Source organism: Mus musculus, chromosome 18 (genome assembly GCF_000001635.26).
Source record: "Mus musculus strain C57BL/6J chromosome 18, GRCm38.p6 C57BL/6J".
NCBI lineage: Eukaryota > Metazoa > Chordata > Mammalia > Rodentia > Muridae > Mus > Mus musculus.
In genome coordinates this window covers 33,551,245-33,560,198 of record NC_000084.6, presented here as the reverse complement: position 1 = coordinate 33,560,198, position 8,954 = coordinate 33,551,245, and the positions used below count along the sequence as shown (strand labels likewise).

The 8,954-nt window shown below is 43.5% G+C and overlaps 1 annotated feature.

Moving 5' to 3' along the window:
• Positions 5,818-8,134: an enhancer, noted in NCBI's record as "VISTA enhancer mm15". NCBI's record gives its function as "enhancer in: forebrain[3/11]" and the evidence as "EXISTENCE:transgenic organism evidence [ECO:0001131][PMID:17130149]".

Here is an 8,954-nt window from a genome sequence, read left to right as displayed (position 1 = left end):
CAGAGGCCATGGCTCCATACACTTCCTGTCCTCACTTCCCACCCAGTCTCCCCCAGGGAATCTTCAGGCCAGCCACTACTTGTGAATTGAGCACATAAGCTTTAAACTTTGCCGAAATTTCCCACTACAGCTGTGTTTTGCAGCTATGCAGGGATATTTAACTAGCATACTTCTGTAAACTAGCATCTGAGGCAAAGTGACAAAGAGAATAAATTGGAGCATAAAGAAAAAAAAGCAACTCAAAGTTAAGGAGTAGTGAAAAAAAGCAATGTAAAAATCAAGAAATACTGAAGTTTGTATCAAATTTATAGAAACCCATTCAGCACAGAATAGATCACAACTCTGTGTTGACAATCCGAGTAATCAGTAGAGCAGTTAGCCCATCAATCTGCCTTATTTCCTCCGTTTGTCAAAGAGAAACTAGAGTGAGAGGAATCTTGAACTTAAATGTTCTTTCACTGGCTCAGAGAAGCCACCAAACCCATGAGAGCTGCATTACATCTTGGTACAATAGAACAAGTAAACCTGAATGACTCAATTCAAAGTGGGGATCACCTTTAGGAGCAATGGGCCTTGCCCAGTTGCCAAGTATTTAAGGAGAAGTTAAGAGTATGGGACTTCAGTTGAGGGACATCCAGTTTGTTTCTAGTTTTAGTCCATTACAAATAAAGCTGTTATGAACATAGTTGAACAAGTGTCTTTCAAATAAAGAATGGATGAAAAATGTTGTTACATCTACACAATGGAATACTATTCAGCTAAACAAAGACACCAATTTTGTGGGCAAATGGATGATGGAACTTGAGAATATCATCCTGAGTGAGGTAACCCAGTCCCCAAAAGGCATGCATGGTATATATCACTTATAAGTAGATATTCATCATAAAATACAGGATGCCTACTGCACTCCACAGACCCAAGGAGGCAGGGCAGGAAGGAGGGCACAGGCAAGGATGTTTGAGCTTCACTTGGAAGGGGAATGGAATGGTTATGGAAGGCAGATGGAGGGAGGGACTGGATGGGAGAGGGGATCAGGAGGGGGGTGAGGAAGTTTGGGGTCTGGGTGGGGAGGAGCAGAGGGGATGGCTAGATGATTATGAGCATGAATGGAAGTCTACAACTGACTGGGGACAGGTTAAGGTGGGGGACATCTCCAGGAAGAGATGGAGACCTGGGACAGGGGAGGCACTCAAGAATCAATGGGAGTGTCCTTAGCTGTGCAGGATTTGGGAAGGCTGCCTCCTGTGGCCAGGCAAGAACCCCAGTGGAGTGACAGGGACACCAACTGACCCACAAAACTTTCTGCTCAAAACTTACCCTATCTACAGGAAATGCAGGGATTGGGGATGGAGCAGAGACTGAGGGAATGGCCAACTAATAACCATCCCAACTGACACCCATCCCATGGACAAGCATCAATCCCTGACACTATCAGTGATAACCTGATATGTTATACTTGCAGACAGGAGTGTAGCATGGCTGTCCTCTGAGAGGCTCCACCCAGCAGCGACACAGATGGATGCAGACACTCACAGCCAAACTGTAGATGGAACTTACTGGATGGAAGGAGGAAGGATTACAGCCCCTAAGGGATAGGAACTCCACAGAAAGACCAACAGAATCAGCTAACCTGGACCATTAGGGCTCTCAGAGACTGAACTACCAACCAAAGAACATACATGGGCTGAACCTAGGCCTCCCCGCACATATGTAGCAGATGTGCAGCTTGGTCTTCATATGCGTCCCAAAGAAGTGGAGTGGAGGCTATCCCAAAAGGTGTGGCCTGTCAATGGGATATGTTTTTCTAGCTGGGCTGCCTTGTCTGGCCCCAGTGGGAGAGGAAATACCTAGCCTGGCAGAGACTTGAAGTGCCATGGTGGGGGATACCCAGGGGACTCCCACCTGCTCAGAGGAGAAGGGGAGGAGGATGGGAGGAGGAGGTGACTGGGAGGGGGCAATGAGTGGGATGTAAAGTAAGTAAAAAATTAATTAATTAATTAATTAATTAAAGAGTATGGGACTTGGAAATAAATAAAGGCTGGGGATACTTCCAACTTCGTTCTTACCCAACTGCTCTGCTGATTCTGACCAACGTACAGAGCGGCCAACTGAGGAGGAGTTCATGCTTCACGAGGCTCAGCGTAAGGATGGGACTTGGTTTGTTTGTTTGGTTTCTCGTGTATGCTAAAGAGAGAGTATTACAAGTGGCAAGGACACTGGGTGGTGCAATGCAATGCCATTTGTGTGATCTAGGCATGCCATTGTTCCCTCCGGGCAGCAGTGTCCTTTTCAATAAAGGTTTGCTTAGAAGATACTGCTTAATCTCTCTCTCTCTCTCTCTCTCTCTCTCTCTCTCTCTCTTGGTTTTTCGAGACAGGGTTTCTCTGTGTAGCCCTGGCTGTTGTCCTGGAACTCACTTTGTTAGACCAGGCTGGCCTCGAACTCAGAAATCCAAATGCCTCTGCCTCCCGAGTGCTGGGATTAAAGGCGTGCGCCACCACGCCCGGCTCTACTTAATCTCTTATGACCCACTTGAAAATAGTCTGTAAGATACTTGCCTATGTTGGGAGATAGCATCCTTCATGGAAACACCCCAGGTTCTTCCCTTTGGTTCTCCCTCCTTTAGTGGCAGGGGAGCAGGAACAAGAGGCTTAGACTCCTTCAAGTTGGTGTCAGGGTTAACTGAACCCGATCCTCTCATGTCTCTTCCTTCTTAGGTCCATTCCAGTTTTACAAACATCCTGCAGCTACCATGTTCTTTCACCTTCCTGTCTCTCTCCAAAGTGTCTTTGATGTTCATTCATTTTTACCCCATTCCACATGCATAAGTGCATTTTGGGGGTGGCTGGCTTTGTGCTATTTGCTCTGTTCCCCTAACCCCTAGGGATGGTCTTACACCTGGGACCAGGGTGGAAACATTTTACCTTTTAAATATTAATGAAATCAGTCTCTTCCAAGAATGCCTTCAAATTCCCCGAAGCTTCTTAGATGTTGTAGCTTGCACTCAGCTGTTTACATGAGCCAAGACTGTTGTACAAACAGTCACTGGTGGCCCATCAGCCAGGGCCCCACTGGCTTCGCATCACAGAGAAACACAGAAGTGTGAGGTAAATGGGCCTGGCAGGCATTTAACCTCTAGGTCTGGAAAAATCCTGACTCACAGAGGGATTTGTGGAGTGGAACTGTGAACTTCTTTGGTGAAAGAAAGAAAGAAAGAAAGAAAGAAAGAAAGAAAGAAAGAAAGGAAGGAAGGAAGGAAGGAAGGAAGGAAGAAAGAAAGAAAGAAAGAAAGAAAGAAAGAAAGAAAGAAAGAAAGAAAGAAAGAGAAAAGAAAAGAACAAACCAAAAACCAAAAACCTAGAGGCTCAGTCAGAAGCCAGTAAAGGTGCTGTCGATCAAATAGTGTGTACAGCGGCCCTCAGAACAACTTAATGTGAGGAAACGCTGTTTCTGGAAGCTAAGCCATGAACATATATGAACATGTAGCCTTGCTCAAAGTCCCAGAACTCTTAAGTGCTGGCGTGCAGTTTGTCCTCGGACCTTGTGCTCAGACCTTGTGCTTTGAACCATTGTTGCCTGTGACCGGTGAACATGTGCTCTATAGAGGCATGCACTTTGGCATGGGCCCTGTCTGGAACAATTTGGTAACACCTATTAAAACAAACACTAATTAACTAACTCAGTAATTCCGCTTATTAGAGTCTACCTTAGAAAAATGCACCCGCTTATTTGCCACAGGGCATTAATTTTATCATTGTTTGTATTACTGAGAAAAATGGAGTGACTTGAATATCCTGTAAGGAGGTGGACGCATAAACAACAGCATTTGCACACTGTAGAGTAGACAGCTATTGCAAGGGACTGAAACAAATGGTGCAACACCATTTATGGGGTGGGGAGGAAACTTTCCATTTTCTCAGGATCTATACGAACCTGAAAAAAAAATTTAGAAGAACACATGCAGAAAAATAACACAGTTATTTCAGGTAGAGGACAGTAGACAATCAAGGGGATGGGATTCAGAAAAGCTCTGCCCTTCTCCGCTGAGTGTTCATTATGTCTTCATTTTAATATTCCCTTTCATGTCTGCTTATGGAGATGGAAGTAGATACTGAGAGATGGACAGACGTAAATTAACTGGTTGAAATGATATTTTTCATATAAGATTTTAGCCCTAATGACACCCCCAGTACGAGTTTGAAGTCGTCCAAGTATGGTGGCTCATGCCTTTAATTCCAACACTTGAGAAGCAAATGCAGGCAGATCTTGGAGTTCCAGGCCAGTCCTGTCTACAGAATGAGTTTGAGGTCAGTCAGGGCCACACAGAGAAACCCTGTCTCAAAAAAAAAAAAAAAATTTAATTAAAAAAAGATTGAAATCTCAGGATGCTAGAACTCTAGGAACCTTAGAGATTTCCAACCCTGAGATTCAGGCTCGGAATCCCCAGAAGCACCCACATTCCCTGTCAGGAGTGGCTCACCTCATGGCTCCCTGCTTCTAAGAACCTCAGGATGGGCCTAACAGAGCCAGCAAGAGGCTGGGATGTGCTGGGTAGGCTTGGCACCTGAACTTTAATAGCCTTTGGCATGAAGCGTTGCTGAGCTCTCTCTACCCTGCCCCTGAGTTAAACAGTCATCTATCTGAATTTCCACGGGCTTTGTGATGTGTCTCTTGCATACATAGTAAGCATGAAGGGCAGAGGTTTTATATATGGAACTACTTTTTTTTTTTTTTTTTTTTTTTTTTTTTTTTTTTTTTTTTGGTTATTTTGAGTTGTTGTGCAGCTTGGCGTTTTGCTTTTGATTCTTTGAGAATCTGGGGTTAGGGGTCATACACTGCTTTCAGCCTGTGCAGCATCCCCAGATGTGTGAGAAACAAACACAGTCTGTTTCCTCCGTGGCTTTCCCAAGGGCACTGGGTATGTACTGTTTAATTGGCTGTTCCATGTCTTCAGTTCCCTGGTAAACAGCAAACACAGCCTCAAAAAGAGAAAGAGCATCTGCAGCTGAATCCTGGGGAACAGGACCAGCCCCGCCGAGAAAAGAGCAGCTCGCACACGCAGGTCTGGCCTCAGACACACAGCGAGGGAGGAAGATACTTAGAGGCTCAGAGTAATCATGAGAAACTCACAAGTCTGTATTGGGAGCAAACACCCTTTGTTGACTCTTTATGTCCTTTTTCCCTTAAACTCTAATTTAAGCTAAGTTGTCTTGGCTGGTTTTTAAGTGGGGGGGGGGGGGAAACAAACAAAAACAAAACAAAAAGCAAAACCTTGGGTTCTCATTTGCATAGGAAGAAATAATAATAACTTACTAAATGCTTACTTCCTTTTTTTTTGTTAAATTTGTACAATTGACTACTTTTAAAGTGGTTTTAGGTTTCCAGAAAAAAGCAATGCAAAGCCTATGGGTGTCTACATACAAGGCTTTCCATCCCCTCCAAAATTCTACTGCTGTTGACTCCTTGTTCTAGTGTGATGCATTCAGTACAATGGATGAGCCAATATTGTTCTATTATTATAACTGAAGTCTATGGCTTATGTTAGTGTTTGCTTCTAGAATGCACAGCCTACGGGTTTGGACAAGTTCATGACCAATATCCACCATTACTGTATCACAGGGGGAGTTTTTGTGCCCTAAACCCACTCTGCTCCATCAACTCTCTCCTGCCTCCCTGACCCCAGTTACTGGGAAACACAGATCTACTGTCTACAGTTTTTTACTTCTTGGCATGACATGTATTATACCATGGTTTTTAAAAAATCAGATTTCTTGAGGTAACAACCCTACTTTGGTATCTGAAAATCTATGAATGCTACCAATTGCTCCCAAAGACATCATGCTCCATGATCGTTAATACTGATTGTCACCTGGGTAGGATTTAGAAACGCTGTTGAGAATTTTCTTTGGGCCTGTTTGTGAAGGGTTATCTTGATTAGGTGCATTGAAGTGGAAAGCCCACCTTAAATGTGGGTGGTACCATTTTGTGACCTGGAGTCTCCGGATAAATAGGGGAAAGGAAGCTGAGTGGAAGCATTCAGGTTTCCCTGCTTCCCAAGTGTGGCTGAAATGTGACCAGCCACCCATCACTAAGGCCATGATACTCTCCTAACCTTACAGACAATGACCTGGAACTATGTGCCAACCACACCTTTTCTCTCTTAAGTTGCTCTCGTCAGGCATTTTGTTACAGCAGAGACAAATGACTAATGCAGCCTCGTTATACTGCGCTTTTCATGTAGATTCTTACAAGTCACAGAAAACCCTGGAGTTGGGACTCTTTCTATATCTTCTTAACACTGGGCATCCTTCTTATCATCTAAGTTAGTTCCTTTTCTTTTGGAATACATTTGTATCCAAGGATATTAAATGAAGGGAGATGAGGGGTGGGGGAAGCCTGAAGTTGCACACATGCCATAACCGTATCTAGCTGCAAGGGTACATGGGAAGTGAGCATCATTTGATTCCATGCCCAGCTGAATTTCAGCTCTGAAGTGTGTTTGAAGAGGAGCACTGGCAGTGGGGAGCACCGGCAGTGGGGAGCACCTGCAGATTTCATGATGGATAGGAAGAGAAGCAACAACTCACAAGACCCTTGCGTTTTGCCTACAGCTGGCCTTCACACAAGCCTGTTGAGCTTTCATGCTCACCTCTCTTTTTTCTTCTTCTAGGTCACTGTCAACTCTGCAAGTGGAAATAAGTCTCTAAAATGCTATTCCTTTGTTTAAAATGGCCATTGGCTCTCCATGATTAGAACCCTATTTGCCTCTTGCTTCTGTCCCCCAAATAGTCACATCCTATGTCCCTACCTTAGTTTTTTCTTGCACTTCTGACATATTGAAGTCTCTGTGCCCTTCTTTTAGTGTGCTTTCCTCTATTGGTTGGGATACCTCCTGTTTTCCTCCAGATGCTGTATTCTGTGCTTTCTATACCCTTTCAGAACTGTATTTTCTATGTTTATGATTCCCCGAAACATCTTGCATTCCATGTTCTAATGAGTGGTTGGCTTCATTTGTTACCCCCAAACTATCTGTTCTTTGAAGAAAAGCATGCCTTTATTCAGCTGTGTGATTCAGAGGCCAGCCTCGGGCCAGGGCAGGGAAGGAATCCAAGAGTTATTGAATGACAGAAAAGCTAACATGAAGGAGAAAAGGACTCTGTACTGTTGTCCCAGGCCCCTCTCTGCCTAATGACAGACTCTTTGATGGAAATGGCAGAGCAAATGAGTTATTTTGACAGGGAATGTTTAAGTATGGCATTTATCTTGAATTCTGAAACAGTACTGGGTGCTGTGGCTCTGTGTCTTAGCCTGAGTTAGATTGTTTTTAGCAATCCTCATTTCAAGGAAAGGAAAATTGCCTATTGTAAAGGAAGTATTCACAACCCATTATTTAGCAGGGCTGTAAGAGCTTATTTGCTCATTACCATGGCAACCAACAGAGCAACACTGTGTGGTAGTATAGTTGTCTAGACAGCACCCAATCATTGGCACCTCCTCTTTTGTATGCCTGATGTTAAACAGGCAGGTGTATATCCAAGGAGCCACTGAGAGAGAAAAGATAATGCTCTCTATATGGTCAAATGAGAGCTGGAGGCAACCTGGGAGGCATATAACAGCTAGCATTGAAATTTGCACTAATTTGAAAGCATTGGTGCTAGTCTGTGTTTTTCTTTTTTAATAGAGAAATAAAGAACTAGAAAAACATCCATATGGCCTGCCAACTGTATCTAAATATAGTTGACATGAAAGAAAGAAAGAGCGAAGGTTTAAATTTTTGTATCAATCTAAGAACCAAACTGTGTTTTGATCATATTCTTCTTGTCACCAGTATACGAACAAAACAGCAGAAAGACACTTAATCCTGTAAGTCAGACATGTGTTCATGTTAGGATGGCTGTGCTGATCTCAATGCAGGAATCTGGGTGTGACCACACTGTCAGTGTCTATAGTAAATCCAATCCTACTGGAAAACAGGGCATTGCATCCTTGAGGCAAAGCATTCCCGGTTTGAAGTTTCTGGGAATGCAGTAAATCCACTGGTCATCGTCCTCCAGGAATATTCTGAAATGGTCACGTGCTCATGTCCCCTTGGAACGGACACGGCCATTTCAGTTGACCAGTTGCACTGCTGAGTTTAGCACTCCGGATATGAATAGAAACTGGTAACTGTGGAGGCAGTTTATTCTAATTTGCTACTAAATAACTGGAGTCAAACAGGGACATTTGGCTTAAACCTCACATTCATGAAGGCCATCAAATTTAGAAATTTGACCTTGTCTTCAAATAAGTATATACAAATAGAGACTGGCTGACAAGATTGGAACCAAATGTCATTGAACAGGTCTCTTATTGCACTGTGAAAGACATCATGACTTAGTATGGTCTACAAATATCATTGTTATTGCATGAAGATCATAATATTATCACATTTACTTATATATGTAAAAGGATTAATTTGTTAAATGTCTAGCATGTTTCAATCCCCACTAAATTCTTTCTTATACCCTAACCTTGGTATTTTTTTTTTTTTACAAATAAATCGATAAATATTATTTATTTTTACTTATTTAGTTTACATCCCACTTACTGCCCCCGCTTCTGGTCACCCTCTTCACAAACCTTTCCCCATCACCCATCTTCTCCGATGAGCAGATGGGGGGGGGGGCTGAGTATCTTCCCCACCCTGGCATTTCAAGTTTTTACAAGGCTAAGCACTTCTCCCACTGAGACCAGACAAGGCATCTCAGCTAGTAGAACATATCCTACAAATAGGCAACAGCTTTTGGGATAGTCCCCATTTCAGTTGTTTGGGACCCACATGAAGGCCAAGCTGCATATCTGCTACATATGGGTGGGGAGGACTAGGTTCAGCCCATGTATGTTCTTTGGTGGTTCAAACTCTGAAAGCCCCAGGGGCCCAGGTTAGTTGACTCTGTTGGTCTTCCTTAGAAGTC